This window comes from Schistocerca gregaria, chromosome 10, assembly GCF_023897955.1.
Source record: "Schistocerca gregaria isolate iqSchGreg1 chromosome 10, iqSchGreg1.2, whole genome shotgun sequence".
NCBI classification, from domain to species: Eukaryota; Metazoa; Arthropoda; class Insecta; order Orthoptera; family Acrididae; genus Schistocerca; species Schistocerca gregaria.
This window is the reverse complement of record NC_064929.1, coordinates 36,931,570-36,958,540: the sequence shown is the minus strand read 5'-3', so window position 1 is coordinate 36,958,540 and position 26,971 is coordinate 36,931,570. Positions and strand designations below refer to the sequence as shown.

The window sequence follows — 26,971 nt, the reverse complement described above, 5'->3', positions numbered from 1 at the left end:
CGCCCGCCCCCCCAAAGACTATTGGTGCTACATACAGCCATATAGACGACACAGACCCTTGCACTCCCATTATTCAGCAGACAAACACTACTCTCTATGTATCCGTTAGGGTGTCTTTCAGGTTTCGTGCATTTTGTATCGAATCGTAGTTGGCCACAATGAAAGTGGCACGTATAACGTTGAAAATAGAGTTCGGGCACCGCTCTGAGTAAGACGAACGTGTTGTCCACCCTCTAGACTTCAATGAGGTTAAGCCGTGATACCTAAGACAGATCTGCACTCGATGACACCTCGATAACAGCCGGTCCCCACACTTACATCTTGCTCCCCTTACGTCAGTATACATCATATCAGTCTGTGACGCTGGCTTTGCAACATCTTGCGTGCGTTTAGGTTCGTCGCGACCAACACTTACCATGCACTGACCACAAAAAATGTAGGCGCCGCGGCTTGAACCCTGCACCTTTCACATGCGAAGCGAACGCTCTACCAACTGAGCTACGCCACATGCACGACCAAACAGCGCTATTCCCCATTCTTTGCGACTCTGATGCGCACGGACAAGATGGATGGTTGGTTTGTAGCGGTGAAGGGAGCAGAGTACAAAGGCGCGGACACGTTCATATACACAAAAGTTCCAAGTAGTTTCGATGCTCTGGTATTACAAATGCAAATTCCGTCTGTTTTTAACGTCTTCAATTGAAAGAGCCGTCACAAATTGCTCCGTTTTACTCCTTGTCGACAATCATACAGCACCTGAGGTAACAAACACATCTCGAGCCCCATTGTGCACTCCATTATTCATGCCAACTCAGTGCCTCGCTCTTTACTACTGTGTACCAATCTTGTCGTCCAACTGCAAAACACTGGGCCACAACAAGTTTCCGCGTCTCCATTGCACGGCGCATACTACAAAACGCTCCCCAAACTTGGCACTCACCCACGCAGCCGACTTTTCTGACTTTCCACGACGCTCACGCAACGCTCACGCTAGTGACAGCATCATTTATAGTTCGACGTCGCGCCAAAGCGAATGAGCACATTTCGCCTACGGCTTAGGCCGCCCTCCTAGTGTGGCTGCTCGGTGTCTGCAGGCAGCGAGGGTCTGCTACCTTCCTGTGTTCGCACCTATGTCACCTGTGCTTGCTTGTCAGAGACAGACTATCGCAAAACATACAACTCACTCCATGAATTGATTGCTACGGCATCTGTTATCAGCAGTCACAACTAGCAACACCAGTAGCAGCCGACTGCACGCAAAGAATAGGAATGTGCAGTGGGATTTACGTGAACTCGGCGCAAGGCAGATCTTTCCGACATAGGCTTGAGAATCTTACGGGAACACTTGTACTGTTTCTAAATTAAGTGTAGGCGTGGCAGGAGGGTGCTTCCCGCGCACTAATAACAGCACGCTTGCCAATTGTGGATGCTAATCATTCGCTTGTATCTTCCTAGACACATCTGCTGGCTGTGAATTATTCCACTTGCATGGCAAGGTGCGCATGTAGGTGTGTTAAAAATTCTGGAGGCACTGGGTATTGATCCCAGTACCTCTCGCATGCTAAGCGAGCGCTCTACGATCTGAGCTACGCCCGCCCCCCCAAAGACTATTGGTGCTACATACAGCCATATAGACGACACAGACCCTTGCACTCCCATTATTCAGCAGACAAGCACTACTCTCTATGTATCCGTTAGGGTGTCTTTCAGGTTTCGTGCATTTTGTATCGAATCGTAGTTGGCCACAATGAAAGTGGCACGTATAACGTTGAAAATAGAGTTCGGGCACCGCTCTGAGTAAGACGAACGTGTTGTCCACCCTCTAGACTTCAATGAGGTTAAGCCGTGATACCTAAGACAGATCTGCAATCGATGACACCTCGATAACAGCCGGTCCCCACACTTACATCTTGCTCTCCTTACGTCAGTATACATCATATCAGTCTGTGACGCTGGCTTTGCAACATCTTGCGTGCCTTTAGGTTCGCCGCGACCAACACTTACCATGCACTGACCACAAAAAATGGAGTCGCCGCGGCTTGAACCCTGCACCTTTCACATGTGAAGCGAACGCTCTACCAACTGAGCTACGCCACATGCACGACCAAACTGCGCTATTCCCCATTCTTTGCGACTCTGATGCGCACGGACACGATGGTTGGTTGGTTTGTAGCGGTGAAGGGAGCAGAGTACAAAGGCGCGGACACGTTCATATACACAAAAGTTCCAAGTAGTTTCGATGCTCTGGTATTACAAATGCAAATTCCGTCTGTTTTTAACGTCATAAATTGAAAGAGCCATCACAAATTGCTCCGTTTTCACTCCTTGTCGACAATCATACAGCACCTGAGGTGACAGCATTATTTATAGTTCGACGTCGCGCCAAAGCGAATGAGCACATTTCGCCTACGGCTTAGGCCGCCCTCCTAGTATGGCTGCTCGGTGTCTGCAGGCAGCGAGGGTCTGCTAGCTTCCTGTGTTCGCACCTATGTCACCTGTGTTTGCTTGTCAGAGACAGACTATCGCAAAACATACGACTCACTCCATGAATTGATTGCTACGGCATCTGTTATCAGCAGTCACAACTAGCAACACCAGTAGCAGCCGACTGCACCCAAAGAATAGGAATGTGCAGTAGGATTTACGTGAACCCGGCGCAAGGCAGATCTTTCCGACATAGGCTTGAGAATCTTACGGGAACACTTGTACTGTTTCTAAATTAAGTGTAGGCGTGGCAGGAGGGTGCTTCCCGCGCACTAATAACAGCACGCTTGCCAATTGTGGATGCTAATCATTCGCTTGTATCTTCCTAGACACATCTGCTGGCTGTGAATTATTCCACTTGCATGGCAAGGTGCGCATGTAGGTGTGTTAAAAATTCTGGAGGCACTGGGTATTGATCCCAGTACCTCTCGCATACTGAGCGAGCGCTCTACCATCTGAGCTACGCCCGCCCCCCCGAAGACTAACGGTGCTACATACAGCCATATAGACGACACAGACCCTTGCACTCCCATTATTCAGCAGACTAACACTACTCTATATGTATCCGTTAGCGTCTCTTTCAGGTTTCGTGCATTCTGTATCCAACCGTAGTTGGCCACAATGAAAGTGGCACGTATAACGTCTGTTTTTAACATCTTAAATTGAAAGAGCCGTCACAAATTGCTCCGTTTTCACTCCTTGTCGACAATCATACAGCACCTGAGGTAACAAACACATTTCGAGCTCCATTGTGCACACCATTATTCATGCCAACTCAGTGCCTCGCTCTTTACTACTGTGTACCAATCTTGTCGTCCAACTGCAAAACACTGGGCCACAACAAGTTTCCGCGTCTCCATTGCACTGCGCATACTACGAAACGCTCCCCAAACTTGGCACTCACCCACACAGCAGACTTTTCCGACTTTCCACGACGCTCACGCTAGTGACAGCATTATTTATAGTTCGACGTCGCGCCAAAGCGAATGAGCACATTTCGCCTACGGCTTAGGCCGCCCTCCTAGTGTGGTTGCTCGGTGTCTGCAGGCAGCGAGGGTCTGCTAGCTTCCTGTGTTCGCACCTATGTCACCGGTGCTTGCTTGTCAGAGACAGACTATCGCAAAACATACAACTCACTCCATGAATTGATTGCTACGGCATCTGTTATCAGCAGTCACAACTAGCAACACAAGTAGCAGCCGACAGCACGCAAAAAATAGGAATGTGCAGTGGGATTTACGTGAACTCGGCGCAAGGCAGATCTTTCCGACATAGGCTTGAGAATCTTACGGGAACACTTGTACTGTTTCTAAATTAAGTGTAGGCGTGGCAGGAGGGTGCTTCCCGCGCACTAATAACAGTACGCTTGCCAATTGTGGATGCTAATCATTCGCTTGTATCTTCCTAGACACATCTGCTGGCTGTGAATTATTCCACTAGCATGGCAAGGTGCGCAAGTAGGTGTGTTAAAAATTCTGGAGGCACTGGGTATTGATCCCAGTACCTCTCGCATACTAAGCGAGCGCTCTACCATCTGAGCTACGCCCGCTCCACCGAAGACTAATGGTGCTACATACAGCAATATATACGACACAGACCCTTGCACTCCCATTATTCAGCAGACTAACACTACTCTCTATGTATCCGTTAGGGTGTCTTTCAGGTTTCGTGCATTCTGTATCGAATCGTAGTTGGCCACAATGAAAGTGGCACGTATAACGTTGAAAATAGAGTTCGGACACCGCTCTGAGTAAGACTAAGGTGTTGTCCACCCTCTAGACTTCAATGAGGTTAAGCCGTGATACCTAAGACAGATCTGCACTCGTTGACACCTCGATAACAGCCGGTCCCCACACTTACCTCTTGCTCTCCTTACGTCAGTATACATCATATCAGTCTGTGACGCTGGCTTTGCAACATCTTGCGTGCCTTTAGGTTCGCCGCGACCAACACTTACCATGCACTGACCACAAAAAATGGAGGCGCCGCAGCTTGAACCCTGCACCTTTCACATGTGAAGCGAACGCTCTACCAACTGAGCTACGCCACACGCACGACCAAACTGCGCTATTCCCCATTTTTTGCGACTCTGATGCGCACGAACACGATGGTTGATTGGTTTGTAGCGGTGAAGGGAGCAGAGTACAAAGGCGTGGACACGTTCATATACACAAAAGTTCCAAGTAGTTTCGATGCTCTGGTGTTACAAATGCAAATTCCGTCTCTTTTTAACGTCTTAAATTGAAAGAGGCGTCACAAATTGCTCCGTTTTCACTCCTTGTCGACAATCATACAGCACCTGAGGTAACAAACACATCTCGAGCCCCATTGTGCACTCCATTATTCATGCCAACTCAGTGCCTCGCTCTTTACTACTGTGTACCAATCTTGTCGTCCAACTGCAAAACACTGGGCCACAACAAGTTTCCGCGTCTCCATTGCACTGCGCATACTACAAAACGCTCCCCAAACTTGGCACTCACACACGCAGCCGACTTTTCCGACTTTCCACGACGCTCACGCTAGTGACAGCATTATTTATAGTTCGACGTCGCGCCAAAGCGAATGAGCACATTTCGCCTACGGCTTAGGCCGCCCTCCTAGTGTGGCTGCTCGGTGTCTGCAGGCAGCGAGGGTCTGCTAGCTTCCTGTGTTCGCACCTATGTCACCTGTGCTTGCTTGTCAGAGACAGACTATCGCAAAACATACAACTCACTCCATGAATAGATTGCTACGGCATCTGTTATCAGCGGTCACAACTAGCAACACCAGTAGCAGCCGACAGCACGCAAAAAATAGGAATGTGCAGTGGGATTTACGTCAACTCGGCGCAAGGCAGATCTTTCCGACATAGGCTTGAGAATCTTACGGGAACACTTGTACTGTTTCTAAATTAAGTGTAGGCGTGGGAAGAGGGTGCTTCCCGCGCACTAATAACAGCACGCTTGCCAATTGTGGATGCTAATCGTTCGCTTGTATCTTCCTAGACACATCTGCTGGCTGTGAATTATTCCACTTGCATGGTAAGGAGCGCATGTAGGTGTGTTAAAAATTCTGGAGGCACTGGGTATTGAACCCAGAACCTCTCGCATACTAAGCGAGCGCTCTACCATCTGAGCTACGCCCGCCCTCCCCTGGGAGACTAATGGTGCTACATACAGCCATATAGACGACACAGACCCTTGCACTCCCATTATTCAGCAGACAAACACTACTCTCTATGTATCCGTTAGGGTGTCTTTCAGGTTTCGTGCATTCTGTATCGAATCGTAGTTGGCCACAATGAAAGTGGCACGTATAACGTTGAAAATAGAGTTCGGACACCGCTCTGAGTAAGACGAACGTGTTGTCCACCCTCTAGACTTCAATGAGGTTAAGCCGTGATACCTAAGACAGATCTGCACTCGATGACACCTCGATAACAGCCGGTCCCCACACTTACATCTTGCTCTCCTTACGTCAGTATACATCATATCAGTCTGTGACGCTGGCTTTGCAACATCTTACGTGCCTTTAGGTTCGCCGCGACCAACACTTACCATGCACTGACCACAAAAAATGGAGCGCCGCGGCTTCAACCCTGCACCTTTCACATGTGAAGCGAACGCTCTACAAACTGAGCAACGCCACATGCACGGCCAAACTGCGCTATTCCCCATTCTTTGCGACTCTGATGCGCACGGACACGATGGTTGGTTTGTAGCGGTGAAGGGAGCAGAGTACAAAGGCGCGGACACGTTCATATACACAAAATTTCCAAGTAGTTTAGATGCTCTGGTATTACAAATGCAAATTCTGTCAGTTTTTAACGTCTTAAATTGAAAGAGCCGTCACAAATTGCTCCGTTTTCACTCCTTGTCGACAATCATACAGCACCTGAGGTAAGAAACACATCTCGAGCCCCATTGTGCACTCCATTATTCATGCCAAATCAGTGCCTCGCTCTTTACTACTGTGTACCAATCTTGTCGCCCAACTGCAAACCACTGGGCCACAACAAGTTTCCGCGTCTCCATTGCACTGCGCATACTACAAAACGCTCCCCAAACTTGGCACTCACCCACGCAGCCGACTTTTCCGACTTTCCACGACGCTCACGCTAGTGACAGCATTATTTATAGTTCGACGTCGCGCCAAAGCGAATGAGCACATTTCGCCTACGGCTTAGGCCGCCCTCCTAGTGTGGCTGCTCGGTGTCTGCAGGCAGCGAGGGTCAGCTAGCTTCCTGTGTTCGCACCTATGTCACCTGTGCTTGCTTGTCAGAGACAGACTATCGCAAAACATACAACTCACTCCATGAATTGATTGCTACGGCATCTGTTATCAGCAGTCACAACTAGCAACACCAGTAGCAGCCGACTGCACGCAAAGAATAGGAATGTGCAGTGGGATTTACGTGAACTCGGCGCAAGGCAGATCTTTCCGACATAGGCTTGAGAATCTTACGGGAACACTTGTACTGTTTCTAAATTAAGTGTAGGCGTGGGAGGAGGGTGCTTCCCGCGCACTAATAACAGCACGCTTGCCAATTGTGGATGCTAATCATTCGCTTGTATCTTCCTAGACACATCTGCTGGCTGTGAATTATTCCACTTGCATGGTAAGGTGCGCATGTAGGTGTGTTAAAAATTCGCATACTAAGCGAGCGCTCTACCATCTGAGCTACGCCCGCCCCCCCGAAGACTAATGGTACTACATACAGCCATATAGACGACGCAGACCCTTGCACTCCCATTATTTAGCAGTCAAACACTACTCTCTATGTATCCGTTAGGGTGTCTTTCAGGTTTCGTGCATTCTGTATCGAATCGTAGTTGGCCACAATGAAAGTGGCAAATATATCGTTGAAAATAGAGTTCGGACACCGCTCTGAGTAAGACGAACGTGTTGTCCACCCTCTATACTTCAATGAGGTTAAGCCGTGATACCTAAGACAGATCTGCACTCGATGACACCTCGATAACAGCCGGTCCCCACACTTACATCTTGCTCTCCTTATGGCAGTATACGTCATATCAGTCTGTGACGCTAGCTTTGCAACATCTTGCGTGCCTTTAGGTTCGCCGCGACCAACACTTACAATGCACTGACCACAAAAAATGGAGGCGCCGCGGCTTGAACCCTGCACCTTTCAAATGCGAGGCGAACGCTCTACCAACTGAGCTACGCCACATGCACCACCAATCTGCGCTATTCCCCATTCTTTGCGACTCTGATGCGCACGGACACGATGGTTGGTTTGTAGCGGTGAAGGGAGCAGAGTACAAAGGCGCGGACACGTTCATATACACAAAATTTCCAAGTAGTTTCGATGCTCTGGTATTACAAATGCAAATTCTGTCAGTTTTTAACGTCTTAAATTGAAAGAGCCGTCACAAATTGCTCCGTTTTCACTCCTTGTCGACAATCATACAGCACCTGAGGTAACAAACACATCTCGAGCCCCATTGTGCACTCCATTATTCATGCCAACTCAGTGCCTCGCTCTTTACTACTGTGTACCAATCTTGTCGTCCAACTGCAAAACACTGGGCCACAACAAGTTTCCGCGTCTCCATTGCACTGCGCATACTACAAAACGCTCCCCAAACTTGGCACTCACCCACGCAGCCGACTTTTCCGACTTTCCACGACGCTCACGCTAGTGACAGCATTATTTATAGTTCGACGTCGCGCCAAAGCGAATGAGCTCATTTCGCCTACGGCTTAGGCCGCCCTCCTAGTGTGGCTGCTCGGTGTCTGCAGGCAGCGAGGGTCTGCTAGCTTCCTGTGTTCGCACCTATGTCACCTGTGCTTGCTTGTCAGAGACAGACTATCGCAAAACATACAACTCACTCCATGAACTGATTGCTACGGCATCTGTTATCAGCAGTCACAACTAGCAACACCAGTAGCAGCCGACTGCACGCAAAGAATAGGAATGTGCAGTGGGATTTACGTGAACTCGGCGCAAGGCAGATCTTTCCGACATAGGCTTGAGAATCTTACGGGAACACTTGTACTGTTTCTAAATTAAGTGTAGGCGTGGCAGGAGGGTGCTTCCCGCGCACTAATAACAGTACGCTTGCCAATTGTGGATGCTAATCATTCGCTTGTATCTTCCTAGACACATCTGCTGGCTGTGAATTATTCCACTAGCATGGCAAGGTGCGCAAGTAGGTGTGTTAAAAATTCTGGAGCACTGGGTATTGTTCCCAGTACCTCTCGCATACTAAGCGAGCGCTCTACCATCTGAGCTACGCCCGCTCTCCCGAAGACTAATGGTGCTACATACAGCCACATAGACGACACAGACCCTTGCACTCCCATTATTCAGCAGACAAACACTACTCTCTATGTATCCGTTAGGGTGTCTTTCAGGTTTCGTGCATTCTGTATCGAATCGTAGTTGGCCACAATGAAAGTGGCACGTATAACGTTGAAAATAGAGTTCGGACACCGCTCTGAGTAAGACGAACGTGTTGTCCACCCTCTAGACTTCAATGAGGTTAAGCCGTGATACCTAAGACAGATCTGCACTCGATGACACCTCGATAACAGCCGGTCCCCACACTTACATCTTGCTCTCCTTACGTCAGTATACATCATATCAGTCTGTGACGCTGGCTTTGCAACATCTTACGTGCCTTTAGGTTCACCGCGACCAACACTTACCATGCACTGACCACAAAAAATGGAGCGCCGCGGCTTCAACCCTGCACCTTTCACATGTGAAGCGAACGCTCTACAAACTGAGCAACGCCACATGCACGGTCAAACTGCGCTATTCCCCATTCTTTGCGACTCTGATGCGCACGGACACGATGGTTGGTTTGTAGCGGTGAAGGGAGCAGAGTACAAAGGCGCGGACACGTTCATATACACAAAATTTCCAAGTAGTTTCGATGCTCTGGTATTACAAATGCAAATTCTGTCAGTTTTTAACGTCTTAAATTGAAAGAGCCGTCACAAATTGCTCCGTTTTCACTCCTTGTCGACAATCATACAGCACCTGAGGTAACAAACACATCTCGAGCCCCATTGTGCACTCCATTATTCATGCCAACTCAGTGCCTCGCTCTTTACTACTGTGTACCAATCTTGTCGCCCAACTGCAAACCACTGGGCCACAACAAGTTTCCGCGTCTCCATTGCACTGCGCATACTACAAAACGCTCCCCAAACTTGGCACTCACCCACGCAGCCGACTTTTCCGACTTTCCACGACGCTCACGCTAGTGACAGCATTATTTATAGTTCGACGTCGCGCCAAAGCGAATGAGCACATTTCGCCTACGGCTTAGGCCGCCCTCCTAGTGTGGCTGCTCGGTGTCTGCAGGCAGCGAGGGTCTGCTAGCTTCCTGTGTTCGCACCTATGTCACCTGTGCTTGCTTGTCAGAGACAGACTATCGCAAAACATACAACTCACTCCATGAATTGATTGCTACGGCATCTGTTATCAGCAGTCACAACTAGCAACACCAGTAGCAGCCGACTGCACGCAAAGAATAGGAATGTGCAGTGGGATTTACGTGAACTCGGCGCAAGGCAGATCTTTCCGACATAGGCTTGAGAATCTTACGGGAACACTTGTACTGTTTCTAAATTAAGTGTAGGCGTGGGAGGAGGGTGCTTCCCGCGCACTAATAACAGCACGCTTGCCAATTGTGGATGCTAATCATTCGCTTGTATCTTCCTAGACACATCTGCTGGCTGTGAATTATTCCACTTGCATGGTAAGGTGCGCATGTAGGTGTGTTAAAAATTCGCATACTAAGCGAGCGCTCTACCATCTGAGCTACGCCCGCCCCCCCGAAGACTAATGGTACTACATACAGCCATATAGACGACGCAGACCCTTGCACCCCATTATTTAGCAGTCAAACACTACTCTCTATGTATCCGTTAGGGTGTCTTTCAGGTTTCGTGCATTCTGTATCGAATCGTAGTTGGCCACAATAAAAGTGGCAAATATATCGTTGAAAATAGAGTTCGGACACCGCTCTGAGTAAGACGAACGTGTTGTCCACCCTCTATACTTCAATGAGGTTAAGCCGTGATACCTAAGACAGATCTGCACTCGATGACACCTCGATAACAGCCGGTCCCCACACTTACATCTTGCTCTCCTTATGGCAGTATACGTCATATCAGTCTGTGACGCTAGCTTTGCAACATCTTGCGTGCCTTTAGGTTCGCCGCGACCAACACTTACAATGCACTGACCACAAAAAATGGAGGCGCCGCGGCTTGAACCCTGCACCTTTCAAATGCGAAGCGAACGCTCTACCAACTGAGCTACGCCACATGCACCACCAATCTGCGCTATTCCCCATTCTTTGCGACTCTGATGCGCACGGACACGATGGTTGGTTTGTAGCGGTGAAGGGAGCAGAGTACAAAGGCGCGGACACGTTCATATACACAAAATTTCCAAGTAGTTTCGATGCTCTGGTATTACAAATGCAAATTCTGTCAGTTTTTAACGTCTTAAATTGAAAGAGCCGTCACAAATTGCTCCGTTTTCACTCCTTGTCGACAATCATACAGCACCTGAGGTAACAAACACATCTCGAGCCCCATTGTGCACTCCATTATTCATGCCAACTCAGTGCCTCGCTCTTTACTACTGTGTACCAATCTTGTCGTCCAACTGCAAAACACTGGGCCACAACAAGTTTCCGCGTCTCCATTGCACTGCGCATACTACAAAACGCTCCCCAAACTTGGCACTCACCCACGCAGCCGACTTTTCCGACTTTCCACGACGCTCACGCTAGTGACAGCATTATTTATAGTTCGACGTCGCGCCAAAGCGAATGAGCTCATTTCGCCTACGGCTTAGGCCGCCCTCCTAGTGTGGCTGCTCGGTGTCTGCAGGCAGCGAGGGTCTGCTAGCTTCCTGTGTTCGCACCTATGTCACCTGTTCTTGCTTGTCAGAGACAGACTATCGCAAAACATACAACTAACTCCATGAATTGATTGCTACGGCATCTGTTATCAGCAGTCACAACTAGCAACACCAGTAGCAGCCGACTGCACGCAAAGAATAGGAATGTGCAGTGGGATTTACGTGAACTCGGCGCAAGGCAGATCTTTCCGACATAGGCTTGAGAATCTTACGGGAACACTTGTACTGTTTCTAAATTAAGTGTAGGCGTGGGAGGAGGGTGCTTCCCGCGCACTAATAACAGCACGCTTGCCAATTGTGGATGCTAATCATTCGCTTGTATCTTCCTAGACACATCTGCTGGCTGTGAATTATTCCACTTGCATGGTAAGGAGCGCATGTAGGTGTGTTAAAAATTCTAGAGGCGCTCGGTATTGATCCCAGTACCTCTCGCATACTAAGCGAGCGCTCTACCATCTGAGCTACGCCTGCCCTTCCCCGGGAGACTAATGGTGCTACATACAGCCATATAGACGACACAGACCCTTGCACTCCCATTATTCAGCAGACAAACACTACTCTCTATGTATCCGTTAGGGTGTCTTTCAGGTTTCATGCATTCTGTATCGAATCGTAGTTGGCCACAATGAAAGTGGCACGTATAACGTTTAAAATAGAGTTCGGACACCGCTCTGAGTAAGACGAACGTGTTGTCCACCCTCTAGACTTCAATGAGGTTAAGCCGTGATACCTAAGACAGATCTGCACTCGATGACACCTCGATAACAGCCGGTCCCCACACTTACATCTTGCTCTCCTTACGTCAGTATACATCATATCAGTCTGTGACGCTGGCTTTGCAACATCTTGCGTGCCTTTAGGTTCGCCACGACCAACACTTACCATGCACTGACCACAAAAAATGGAGCGCCGCGGCTTGAACCCTGCACCTTTCACATGTGAAGCGAACGCTCTACAAACTGAGCTACGCCACATGCACGGCCAAACTGCGCTATTCCCCATTCTTTGCGACTCTGATGCGCACGGACACGATGGTTGGTTTGTAGCGGTGAAGGGAGCAGAGTACAAAGATGCGGACACGTTCATATACACAAAAGTTCCAAGTAGTTTCGATGCTCTGGTATTACAAATGCAAATTCCGTCTGTTTTTAACGTCTTAAATTGAAAGAGCCGTCACAAATTGCTCCGTTTTCACTCCTTGTCGACAATCATACAGCACCTGAGGTAACAAACACATCTCGAGCCCCATTGTGCACTCCATTATTCATGCCAACTCAGTGCCTCGCTCTTTACTACTGTGTACCAATCTTGTCGTCCAAATGCAAAACCCTGGGCCACAACAAGTTTCCGCGTCTCCATTGCACTGCGCATACTACAAAACGCTCCCCAAACTTGGCACTCACCCACGCAGCCGACTTTTCCGACTTTCCAAGACGCTCACGCTAGTGACAGCATTATTTATAGTTCGACGTCGCGCCAAAACGAATGAGCACATTTCGCCTACGGCTTAGGCCACTCTCCTAGTGTGGCTGTTTGGTGTCTGCAGGCAGCGAGGGTCTGCTAGCTTCCTGTGTTCGCACCTATGTCACCTGTGCTTGCTTGTCAGAGACAGACTATCGCAAAACATACAACTCACTCCATGAATTGATTGCTACGGCATCTGTTATCAGCAGTCACAACTAGCAACACCAGTAGCAGCCGACTGCACGCAAAGAATAGGAATGTGCAGTGGGATTTACGTGAACTCGGCGCAAGGCAGATCTTTCCGACATAGGCTTGAGAATCTTACGGGAACACTTGTACTGTTTCTAAATTAAGTGTAGGCGTGGGAGGAGGGTGCTTCCCGCGCACTAATAACAGCACGCTTGCCAATTGTGGATGCTAATCATTCGCTTGTATCTTCCTAGACACATCTGCTGGCTGTGAATTATTCCACTTGCATGGTAAGGAGCGCATGTAGGTGTGTTAAAAATTCTGGAGGCACTGGGTATTGATCCCCGTACCTCTCACATACTAAGCGAGCGCTCTACCATCTGAGCTACGACCGCCCTCCCCAGCCCCCCCGAAGACTAATGATGCTACATACAGCCATATAGACGACACAGACCCTTGCACTACCATTATTCAGCAGACAAACACTACTCTCTATGTATCCGTTAGGGTGTCTTTCAGGTTTCGTGCATTCTGTATCGAATCGTAGTTGGCCACAATGAAAGTGGCACGTATAACGTTGAAAATAGGGTTCGCACACCGCTCTGAGTAAGACGAATGTGTTGTCCACCCTCTAGACTTCAATGAGGTTAAGCCGTGATACCTAAGACAGATCTGCACTCGATGACACCTCGATAACAGCCGGTCCCCACACTTACATCTTGCTCTCCTTACGTCAGTATACATCATATCAGTCTGTGACACTGGCTTTGCAACATCTTGCGTGCCTTTAGATTCGCCGCGACCAACACTTACCATCCACTGACCACAAAAACTGGAGGCGCCGCGGCTTGAACCCTGCACCTTTCACATGTGAAGCGAACGCTCTACCAACTGAGCTACGCCACATGCACGACCAAACTGCGTTATTCCCCTTTCTTTGCGACTCTGATGCGCACGGACACGATGGTTGGTTGGTTTGTAGCGGTGAAGGGAGCAGAGTAAAAAGGCGCGGACACGTTCATATACACAAAAGTTCCAAGTAGTTTCGATGCTCTGGTATTACAAATGCAAATTCCGTCTGTTTTAACGTCTTAAATTGAAAGAGCCGTCACAAATTGCTCCGTTTTCACTCCTTGTCGACAATCATACAGCACCTGAGGTAACAAACACATCTCGAGCCCCATTGTGCACTCCATTATTCATGCCAACACAGTGCCTCGCTCTTTACTACTGTGTACCAATCTTGTCGTCCAACTGCAAAACACTGGGCCACAACAAGTTTCCGCGTCTCCATTGCACTGCGCATACTACAAAACGCTCCCCAAACTTGGCACTCACCCACGCAGCCGACTTTTCCGACTTTCCACGACGCTCACGCTAGTGACAGCATTATTTATAGTTCGACGTCGCGCCAAAGCGAATGAGCACATTTCGCCTACGGCTTAGGCCGCCCTCCTAGTGTGGCTGCTCGGTGTCTGCAGGCAGCGAGGGTCTGCTACCTTCCTGTGTTGGCACCTATGTCACCTGTGCTTGCTTGTCAGAGACAGACTATCGCAAAACATACAACTCACTCCATGAATTGATTGCTACGGCATCTGTTATCAGCAGTCACAACTAGCAACACCAGTAGCAGCCGACTGCACGCAAAGAATAGGAATGTGCAGTGGGATTTACGTGAACTCGGCGCAAGGCAGATCTTTCCGACATAGGCTTGAGAATCTTACGGGAACACTTGTACTGTTTCTAAATTAAGTGTAGGCGTGGGAGGAGTGTGCTTCCCGCGCACTAATAACAGCACGCTTGCCAATTGTGGATGCTAATCATTCGCTTGTATCTTCCTAGACACATCTGCAGGCTGAGAATTATTCCACTTGCATGGCAAGGTGCGCATGTAGGTGTGTTAAAAATTCTGGAGGCACTGGGTATTGATCCCCGTACCTCTCGCATACTAAGCGAACGCTCTACCATCTGAGCTACGACCGCCTTCCCCAGCCCCCCCGAAGACTAATGGTGCTACATACAGCCATATAGACGACACAGACCCTTGCACTCCCATTATTCAGCAGACAAACACTACTCTCTATGTATCCGTTAGGGTGTCTTTCAGGTTTCGTGCATTCTGTATCGAATCGTAGTTGGCCACAATGAAAGTGGCACGTATAACGTTGAAAATAGGGTTCGCACACCGCTCTGAGTAAGACGAACGTGTTGTCCACCCTCTAGACTTCAATGAGGTTAAGCCGTGATACCTAAGACAGATCTGCACTCGATGACACCTCGATAACAGCCGGTCCCCACACTTACATCTTGGTCTCCTTACGTCAGTATACATCATATCAGTCTGTGACGCTGGCTTTGCAACATCTTGCGTGCCTTTAGGTTCGCTGCGACCAACACTTACCATGCACTGACCTCAAAAAATGGATGCGCCGCGGCTTCAACCCTGCACCTTTCACATGCGAAGCGAACGCTCTACCAACTGAGCTACGCCCCATGCACGACCAAACTGCGCTTTTCCCCTTTCTTTGCGACTCTGATGCGCACGGACACGATGGTTGGTTGGTTTGTAGCGGTGAAGGGAGCAGAGTACAAAGGCGCGGACACGTTCATATACACAAAAGTTCCAAGTAGTTTCGATGCTCTGGTATTACAAATGCAAATTCCGTCTGTTTTTAACGTCTTAAATTGAAAGAGCCGTCACAAATTGCTCCGTTTTCACTCCTTGTCGACAATCATACAGCACCTGAGGTAACAAACACATCTCGAGCCCCATTGTGCACTCCATTATTCATGCCAACTCAGTGCCTCGCTCTTTACTACTGTGTACCAATCTTGTCGTCCAACTGCAAAACACTGGGCCAAAACAAGTTTCCGCGTCTCCATTGCACTGCGCATACTACAAAACGCTCCCCAAACTTGGCACTCACCCACGCAGCCGACTTTTCCGACTTTTCACGCCGCTCACGCTAGTGACAGCATTATTTATAGTTCGACGTCGAGCCAAAACGAATGAGCACATTTCGCCTACGGCTTGGGCGGCCCTCCTAGTATGGCTGCTCGGTGTCTGCAGGCAGCGAGGGTCTGCTAGCTTCCTGTGTTCGCACCTATGTCACCTGTGCTTGCTTGTCAGAGACAGACTATCGCAAAACATACAACTCACTCCATGAATTGATTGCTACGGCATCTGTTATCAGCAGTCACAACTAGCAACACCAGTAGCAGCCGACTGCACGCAAAGAATAGGAATGTGCAGTGGGACTTACGTGAACTCGGCGCAAGGCAGATCTTTCCGACATAGGCTTGAGAATCTTACGGGAACACTTGTACTGTTTCTAAATTAAGTGTAGGCGTGGGAGGAGGGTGCTTCCCGCGCACTAATAACAGCACGCTTGCCAATTGTGGGTGCTAATCATTCGCTTGTATCTTCCTAGACACATCTGCAGGCTGAGAATTATTCCACTTGCATGGCAAGGTGCGCATGTAGGTGTGTTAAAAATTCTGGAGGCACTGGGTATTGATCCCAGTACCTCCCGCATACTAAGCGAGCGCTCTACCATCTGAGCTACGCCCACCCCCCAGAAGACTAAGGGTGCTACATACAGCCATATAGACGACACAGACCCTTGCACTCCCATTATTCAGCAGACAAACACTACTCTCTATGTATCCGTTAGGATGTCTTTCAGGTTTCGTGCATTCTGTATCGAATCGTAGTTGGCCACAATGAAAGTGGCACGTATAACGTTGAAAATAATGTTCGCACACCGCTCTGAGTAAGACGAACGTGTTGTCCACCCTCTAGACTTCAATGAGGTTAAGCCGTGATACCTAAGACAGATCTGCACTCAATGACACCTCGATAACAGCCGGTCCCCACACTTACATCTTGCTCTCCTTACGTCAGTATACATCATATCAGTCTGTGACGCTGGCTTTGCAACATCTTGCGTGCCTTTAGGTTCGCCGCGACCAACACTTACCTTGCACTGACCACAAAAAATGGATGCGCCGCGGCTTGAACCCTGCACCTTTCAAATGCGAAGCGAACGCTCTACCAACTGAGCTACGCCCCATGCACGACCAAACTGCGCTTTTCCCCATTCTTTGCGACTCTGATGCGCACGGACACGATGGTTGGTTGGTTTGTAGCGGTGAAGGGAGCAGAGTACAAAGGCGCGGACACGTTCATATACACAAAAGTTCCAAGTAGTTTCGATGCTCTGGTATTACAAATGCAAATTCCGTCTGTTTTTAACGTCTTAAATTGAAAGAGCCGTCACAAATTGCTCCGTTTTCACTCCTTGTCGACAATCATACAGCACCTGAGGTAACAAACACATCTCGAGCCCCATTGTGCACTCCATTATTCATGCCAACTCAGTGCCTCGCTCTTTACTACTGTGTACCAATCTTGTCGTCCAACTGCAAAACACTCGGCCACAACAAGTTTCCGCGTCTCCATTGCACTGCGCATACTACAAAACGCTCCCCAAACTTGGCACTCACCCACGCAGCCGACTTTTCCGACTTTCCACGACGCTCACGCTAGTGACAGCATTATTTATAGTTCGACGTCGCGCCAAAACGAATGAGCACATTTCGCCTACGGCTTAGGCCGCCCTCCTAGTGTGGCTGCTCGGTGTCTGCAGGCAGCGAGGGTCTGCAAGCTTCCTGTGTTCGCACCTATGTCACCTGTGCTTGCTTGTCAGAGACAGACTATCGCAAAACATACAACTAACTCCATGAATTGATTGCTACGGCATCTGTTATCAGCAGTCACAACTAGCAACACCAGTAGCAGCCGACTGCACGCAAAGAATAGGAATGTGCAGTGGGATTTACGTGAACTCGGCGCAAGGCAGATCTTTCCGACATAGGCTTGAGAATCTTACGGGAACACTTGTACTGTTTGTAAATAAAGTGTAGGCGTGGGAGGAGGGTGCTTGCCGCGCACTAATAACAGCACGCTTGCCAATTGTGGATGCTAATCATTCTCTTGTATCTTCCTAGACACATCTGCAGGCTGAGAATTATTCCACTTGCATGGCAAGGTGCGCATGTAGGTGTGTTAAAAATTCTGGAGGCACTGGGTATTGATCCCAGTACCTCTCGCATACTAAGCGAGCGCTCTACCATCTGAGCTACGACCGCCCTCCCCAGCCCTCCCCCGAAGACTAATGGTGCTACATACAGCCATATAGACGACACAGACACACGCACTACCATTATTCAGCAGACAAACACTACTCTCTATGTATCCGTTAGGGTGTCTTTCAGGTTTCGTGCATTCTGTATCGAATCGTAGTTGGCCACAATGAAAGTGGCACGTATAACGTTGAAAATAGGGTTCGCACACCGCTCTGAGTAAGACGAACGTGTTGTCCACCGTCTAGTCTTCAATGAGGTTAAGCCGTGATACCTAAGACAGATCTGCACTCGATGACACCTCGATAACAGCCGGTCACCACACTTACATCTTGCTCTCCTTACGTCAGTATACATCATATCAGTCTGTGACGCTGGCTTTGCAACATCATGCGTGCCTTTAGGTTCGCTGCGACCAACACTTACCATGCACTGACCACAAAAAATGGATGCGCCGCGGCTTCAACCCTGCACCTTTCACATGCGAAGCGAACGCTCTACCAACTGAGCTACGCCCCATGCACGACCAAACTGCGCTTTTCCCCATTCTTTGCGACTCTGATGCGCACGGACACGATGGTTGGTTGGTTTGTAGCGGTGAAGGGAGCAGAGTACAAAGGCGCGGACACGTTCATATACACAAAAGTTCCAAGTAGTTTCGATGCTCTGGTATTACAAATGCAAATTCCGTCTGTTTTTAAAGTCTTAAATTGAAAGAGCCGTCACAAATTGCTCCGTTTTCACTCCTTGTCGACAATCATACAGCAACTGAGGTAAGAAACACATCTCGAGCCCCATTGTGCACTCCATTATTCATGCCAACTCAGTGCCTCGCTCTTTACTACTGTGTACCAATCTTGTCGTCCAACTGCAAAACACTGGGCCACAACAAGTTTCCGCGTCTCCATTGCACTGCGCATACTACAAAACGCTCCCCAATCTTGGCACTCACCCACGCAGCCGACTTTTCCGACTTTCCACGACGCTCACGCTAGTGACAGCATTATTTATAGTTCGACGTCGCGCCAAAACGAATGAGCACATTTCGCCTACGGCTTAGGCCGCCCTCCTAGTGTGGCTGCTCGGTGTCTGCATGTAGCGAGGGTCTGCTAGCTTCCTGTGTTCGCACCTATGTCACCTGTGCTTGCTTGTCAGAGACAGACTATCGCAAAACATACAACTCACTCCATGAATTGATTGCTACGGCATCTGTTATCAGCAGTCACAACTAGCAACACCAGTAGCAGCCGACTGCACGCAAAGAATAGGAATGTGCAGTGGGATTTACGCGAACTCGGCGCAAGGAAGATCTTTCCGACATAGGCTTGAGAATCTTACGGGAACACTTGTACTGTTTCTAAATTAAGTGTAGGCGTGGGAGGAGGGTGCTTCCCGCGCACTAATAACAGCACGCTTGCCAATTGTGGATTCTAATCTTTCGCTTGTATCTTCCTAGACACATCTGCAGGCTGAGAATTATTCCACTTCCATGGCAAGGTGCGCATGTAGGTGTGTTAAAAATTCTGGAGGCACTGGGTATTGATCCCAGTACCCCTCGCACACTAAGCGAGCACTCTACCATCTGAGCTACGCCCGCCCTCCCGAAGACTAATGGTGCTACATACAGCCATATAGACGACACAGACCCTTGCACTCCCATTATTCAGCAGACAAACACTACTCTCTATGTATCCGTTAGGGTGTCTTTCAGGTTTCGTGCATTCTGTATCGAACCGTAGTTGGCCACAATGAAAGTGGCACGTATAACGTTGAAAATAGAGATCGGACACCGCTCTGAGTAAGACGAACGTGTTGTCCACCCTCTAGACTTCAATGAGGTTAAGCCGTGATACCTAAGACAGTTCTGCACTCGATGACACCTCGATAACAGCCGGTCCCCACACTTACATCTTGCTCTCCTTACGTCAGTATACATCATATCAGTCTGTGACGCTGGCTTTGCCACATCTTGCGTGCCTTTAGGTTCGCCGCGACCAACACTTACCATGCACTGACCACAAAAAATGGAGGCGCCGTGGCTTGAACCCTGCACCTTTCGCATGCGAAGCGAACGCTCTACCAACTGAGCTACGCCACATGCACGACCAAACTGCGCTGTTCCCATTCTTTGCGACTCTGATGCGCACGGACACGATGGTTGCTTGGTTTGTAGCGGTGAAGGGAGCAGAGTACAAAGGCGCGGACACGTTCATATACACACAAAAGTTCCAAGTAGTTTCGATGCTCTGGTATTACAAATGCAAATTCCGTCTGCTTTTAACGTCTTAAATTGAAAGAGCCATCACAAATTGCTCCGTTTTCACTCCTTGTCGACAATCATACAGCACCTGAGGTAACAAACACATCTCGAGCCCCATTGTGCACTCCATTATTCATGCCAACTCAGTGCCTCGCTCTTTACTACTGTGTACCAATCTTGTCGTCCAACTGCAAAACACTGGGCCACAACAAGTTTCCGCGTCTCCATTGCACTGCGCATACTACAAAATGCTCACCAGACTTGGCACTCACCCACGCAGCCGACTTTTCCGACTTTCCTCGACGCTCACGCTAGTGACAGCATTATTTATAGTTCGACGCCGCGCCAAAGCGAATGAGCAGATTTGGCCTACGGCTTAGGCCGCCCTCCTAGTGTGGCTGCTCGGTGTCTGCAGGCAGCGAGGGTCTGCTAGCTTCCTGTGTTCGCACCTATGTCACCTGTGCTTGCTTGTCAGAGACAGACTATCGCAAAACATACAACTCACTCCATGAATTGATTGCTACGGCATCTGTTATCAGCAGTCACAACTAGCAACACCAGTAGCAGCCGACTGCACGCAAAGAATAGGAATGTGCAGTGGGATTTACGTGAACTCGGCGCAAGGCAGATCTTTCCGACATAGGCTTGAGAATCTTACGGGAACACTTGTACTGTTTCTAAATTAAGTGTAGGGGTGGGAGGAGGGTGCTTCCCGCGCACTAATAACAGCACGCTTGCCAATTGTGGATGCTAATCATTCGCTTGTATCTTCCTAGACACATCTGCAGGCTGAGAATTATTCCACTTGCATGGCAAGGTGCGCATGTAGGTGTGTTAAAAACTCTGGAGGCACTGGGTATTGATCCCAGTACCTCTCGCATACTAAGCGAGAGCTCTACCATCTGAGCTACGCCCGCCCCCCCCCCTCCCCCGCCGAAGACTAATGGTGCTACATGCAGCCATATAGACGACACAGACCCTTGCACTCCCATTATTCAGCAGACAAACACTACTCTCTATGTATCCGTTAGGGTGTCTTTCAGGTTTCGTGCATTCTGTATCGAATCGTAGTTGGCCACAATGAAAGTGGCACGTATAACGTTGAAAATAGGGTTCGCACAACGCTCTCAGGAAGACGAACGTGTTGTCCACCCTCTAGACTTCAATGAGGTTAAGCCGTGATACCTAAGACAGATCTGCACTCGATGACACCTCCATAACAGCCGGTCCCCACACTTACATCTTGCTCTCCTTACGTCAGTATACATCATATAAGTCTGTGACGCTGGCTTTGCAACATCTTGCGTGCCTTTAGGTTCGCCGCGACCAACACTTACCATGCACTGACCACAAAAAATGGAGGCGCCGCGGCTTGAACCCTGCACCTTTCTCATGCGAAGCGAAAGCTCTACCAACTGAGCTACGCCCCATGCACGACCAAACTGCGCTATTCCCCATTCTTTGCGACTCTGATGCGCACGGACACGATGGTTGGTTGGTTTGTAGCGGTGAAGGGAGCAGAGTACAAAGGCGCGGACACGTTCATATACACAAAAGTTCCAAGTAGTTTCGATGCTCTGGTATTACAAATGCAAATTCCGTCTCTTTTTAACGTCTTAAATTGAACGAGCCGTCACAAATTGCTCCGTTTTCACTCCTTGTCGACAATCATACAGCACCTGAGGTAACAAACACATCTCGAGCCCCATTGTGCACTCCATTATTCATGCCAACTCAGTGCCTCGCTCTTTACTACTGTGTACCAATCTTGTCGTACAACTGCAAAACACTGGGCCACAACAAGTTTCCGCGTCTCCATTGCACTGCGCATACTACAAAACGCTCCCCAAACTTGGCACTCACCCACGCAGCCGACTTTTCTGACTTTCCACGACGCTCACGCTAGTGACAGCATTATTTATAGTTCGACGTCGCGCCAAAACGAATGAGCACATTTCGCCTACGGCTTACGCCGCCCTCCTAGTGTGGCTGCTCGGTGTCTGCAGGCAGCGAGGGTCTGCTACCTTCTTGTGTTCGCACCTATGTCACCTGTGCTTGCTTGTCAGAGACAGACTATCGCAAAACATACAACTCACTCCATGAATTGATTGCTACGGCATCTGTTATCAGCAGTCACAACTAGCAACACCAGTAGCAGCCGACTGCACGCAAAGAATAGGAATGTGCAGTGGGATTTACGTGAACTCGGCGCAAGGCAGATCTTTCCGACATAGGCTTGAGAATCTTACGGGAACACTTGTACTGTTTCTAAATTAAGTGTATTCGTGGGAGGAGGGTGCTTCCCGCGCACTAATAACAGCACGCTTGCCAATTGTGGATGCTAATCATTCGCTTGTATCTTCCTAGACACATCTGCAGGCTGAGAATTATTCCACTTGCATGGCAAGGTGCGCATCTAGGTGTGTTAAAAATTCTGGAGGCACTGGGTATTGATCCCAGTACCTCTCGCATACTAAGCGAGCACTCTACCATCTTTTTTTATTATCAGATTGACTTGGTATATTTCACGAGAATTCAGACAACCATAGTCAAATCATCATTTAATATTAGCTGCAAAAAAGAAAATCAACAAATTAGGTGAAACACAAGTAAAACATTTCTTCTGAAGGGGAAGACCAACCCGTTACCCACCCGTATGAATTTTGGGTGTATATATATACATGTAAAAGAGAGAGAAAAAAAAAATTACAAAAAAATACAACAAGGGAGGGGACTCGAGCTCAGGAAAGATACAGGAATCACAGGGGAACTTAACCAACACCTTGACGGTTAAACACAAGAAAAAGCATATTCGCAAAAAGCGTTCAGTATTGTGGTAACCGCTGCCATTTCCAATGCGCAGTTGACAAATAATGGTGAAAAACGCGGGGATCTGGGTCATTACCGCCTTCAATGACGTATTGGACATAGTAACCCAAGAGCCAGACAGTCGTGTTCGTTTTCGTCTGAGGAAAATAAGAGATGTCCGGATGGAAGAAGATGTCGTCTGGGAATGCGGTTTCAGGCCCTCTAGTAAGAAAAGATAATTGACGGCGGACCCAGAGCCAATGATCCCGTCCGCAAGCAACTAGCCTGTGAAGTAAGGTGTCAGTTTGATGACATTCCTCACACTGATCAGTCGGACGAAGGCCAATACGAAAAAGACGATCACCAGTAGGTATCAGACGGTAAATGACCTTATACCACGTTGAAACAATCTCCATCGGCAAAATGGGAAGACTAAGATGAGACCAGACCGTTTTCCATGACGTTGACGGGGAAGCAAGTTCAACAGAAGAAGGGAAACATGCTGTACCCCAACGGATTTGTAGCATGTTGGTAGTAATATGCGTCATAGAAAGTATATCAGCACCCAGAATACCGACAAGTACAAAGTATTCACGAATGTGCCGCAATTTAGGATTAATCCGTCCAACATCAACAGGAGGGGTCAGACTGGCCGGCCGGAGGCGGGAAAGTAAACGAGAGGTGACTGAATGCGGAGCCCGCGTACAGGTTAAAACATTGCGGCGGGCAAATAAGATGGACGTCTTCACTTTGATATCTGAAAGACCCAATCCTCCAAGCTTCCGAGGCCTGGCCACAACTTCATACCGGACACGGAAGACATGGCGGCGCCACAGAAATCGACTAGACAGCTGTTTCAGCCTGCGGGCCATCATCGCGGGAAGCGGGAAGACCTGCGCAACGTAGTATATTTTACTGAAGACATAGGTCTCTAAAACCCGTGCCTTGTGAAGGAGGCTAAGGGAACGGCGGTCATGTTCAAGGATCGCCCCGTGAACACGACTCGTAACCTCACGCCAATTTAGTGCCGCCATTTTGATCGGATTACGAACCACTATGATCCCCAAGGTCTTATGGCGATCGACAACCGTCGCCCAAGGAATGACGACATGATCAAAGCCTCCCAACGGCAGGAACGTGCATTTGCGATCATTAATGCAAGCACCAGCAAGACCACAAAATGAATTCAAGGTATCCTTAAGCCGCGGTATGTCCTCGGTATGTCGTACTAAAACCATGACGTCATCGGCGTATGCACGGACTGCAAAAATTTCCCCCAATATATTCCAGCCACGTAAGTGCATGGTGAGATGGCGAAGTAAAGGCTCTAAGGATAGAACAAAAAGTGACATGGATAAGGGGCTTCCCTGGGGTAACCCCCGTCTGATCGATATCCGGGGGGTAGGGTAACCGTTCACAATCACCGAGACACTGATACCGGTAAAAAGATTAGTTAAGACTTGTCGAGCATCATTACTAAAGCCGACAGCGGTGAGCACTCTCGATAAAAAATCATGGCTGACGCGATCGAACGCTTTTTGGAAATCAAGAAAAAGCAAAGCCCCTGGGATATTAGCGGCAGCCGCCACCGAGATTACATCGCGACATTCGAGAACGGAAGTCAGTATCGTGCGTCCAGGCACACAGCTTTGGTGGGCGGCAATAATGGTATCGAGCAGCTTAGAGAGACGGATATTAATTGCTCGAGGGACAAGTTTATAATCAAAGTTAAAGAGAGTAATAGGACGGAGGGAATCAATTGCAGGTCGACCTGTGGATTTCGGGAGGAGGACCATTCTGCCTTCCTGAAAAGGAGCAGGAAGTGAGACTCCCCGCATCACTTCATTTACCATTGACGTTAAGGTGTCACCAATGAGCGGACAAAATTGAACATAGAACTCCTTAGGAATACCATCTAATCCAGGCGACTTGCGGGACTGCGATCGTGCAACAACATCATATATGTCATCCTTCTGAAAGGGACGCAGAAAGGCGTCGTTTAATTGAGGAGTGACGACGCGAGGCAGCAAGGAGGTAAAGTCGTCAAGAGAGGTTTCCGCCGGGACATGAGTATCGTACAGATCAGTAAAATAGGTGTAAACGAAGTCAGAAATGTCACGGTGAGAGGTGAACACGCGGCCGTCAGCGGTTGTGAGGGAGGCAAGGCACCCACGTTTCCGGCGCGACCGTAAACGGACTAGATGGTAGAGTGACGTCAGTTCCTCTTGTAGAAGGGAACGTGGTTGAGACCTCGTCCGCAGGCCCTCCATTTGAATGCGTTTGAGCTGCAGCAATTTGGCTTTGATGCGCTGTATATCATTAACCCGGAGGGGAGCATGCGTAGCACTATCGTACAGTTGACGTAAGACAGAATAGTAAAATTCTTGCGTTCGTCGATCTTCTGCCACCTTCGCAGCCCCAAAACGCATGAGAGCCCTGCGGATGTGTGGTTTTGCATACAGTGTCCACCATGCCACGATAGACGGGTACCGGTCCATAGTACGAGAACAACGAGTCCAAATGTCCTCCAGGACGATACCAAGGGAGGTATCTTGCAAATACGCGATATTGAGCATCCAAGTAGGACGAAACAATTTTACCGGTTGTCGCTCGTAATTAAACGTAACGGCTACAGCGCAATGATCAGTAAAACAGGCTGGTATCACATCAACAGCCAGAAGTTGCCCACACAAGGAATCGGAAAGGTAAAAGCGATCGAGGCGACTGCTAGACGTGGGAGTAAAGTAGGTATGTCGCACAAGTGTAGGATAGCGAGAAACCCACACGTCACGCAGGTGCAAGGAGCGCACAAGGTCGTCGAGTTCTTTACTGAAATTAAAATTAGGAGACTGATCTACCGGCCGTAGAACACAATTGAAGTCCCCACCTAAAATTATCTTTGTCGGGGATTTACGAAGCAGGTAAATGACTTCTTCTTTATAGAAACTCGAGCGTGCGGTAGTACAACCCGAACCAGAAGGGGCATAAAGAAGGAGTAAACTGAGATCATAAAACGTGCACCCGATCCCCCTTCCACTGTCGAGTACTTCGAAATTCATCAAAGGAATGCCTTCTCTATAAAACAAGGCAGTGCCCGTAGAAAGTTCGGAAGCGACATTAAAAAACGTCGAGAACCCAGGAATGGAAAACTGGTCGAATAGGACTTCCTGTAAAAAAACAACATCTGCCCCAGACTGATAGATAAACTGTCGCAAAGCGGCGAGCCGAAGCTCAGAACATATTCTGTTAATATTCAGAGTAAGAAATGTATATGCTTGCATGGAACTTCAACCTAGAAATAAAAACAAAGATCGGTAGAGAGCCGTCAGCTGACGGAGCAGCATACAAGTAATCATACCAGAAACAAGCGCTGAACCACACAGAGAAAAACTACGAAACAGAACCCTCATCTTCCAACTGCTTTTTCTTCGGCCGTGACGCGGCTCTCCGTGGCTGTTTACGGATTCGACTGCGGCTCCGCGGTGCCGACGCTGCAGCGTTCGGCTGCGTAGGAGCATCATGTAGACATTCCGTGTCAGATTGCGAGAGAGAGGCCTCTACATCCCACTCGTCCGCCGACATGGGTTCACGGTGGGACAGTTGGTGAATAACAACGGGATCCACTGGCTCTGGAGAATCAATCAGTTGTTTGATGGGAGGAGGCTGTGACCCAGAGGGGGCGACAGAAATTCCAGAAGGGGGATGCGAAACAGAGTCAATAGGAGAAGTGT

At 48.8% G+C, this 26,971-nt stretch overlaps 2 non-coding genes across 2 annotated transcripts; both read right to left on the bottom strand.

Moving 5' to 3' along the window:
• Positions 1-5,539: 5,539 nt before the first annotated feature.
• On the bottom strand, positions 5,540-5,613 carry Trnat-agu (transfer RNA threonine (anticodon AGU)). Its single transcript has one exon. It is a non-coding gene; the product is annotated as a tRNA-Thr (tRNA).
• A 14,584-nt stretch (positions 5,614-20,197) lies between these two features.
• Trnaa-cgc (transfer RNA alanine (anticodon CGC)) lies at positions 20,198-20,269 on the bottom strand. The gene has a single exon. It is a non-coding gene; the product is annotated as a tRNA-Ala (tRNA).
• Positions 20,270-26,971: the final 6,702 nt, after the last annotated feature.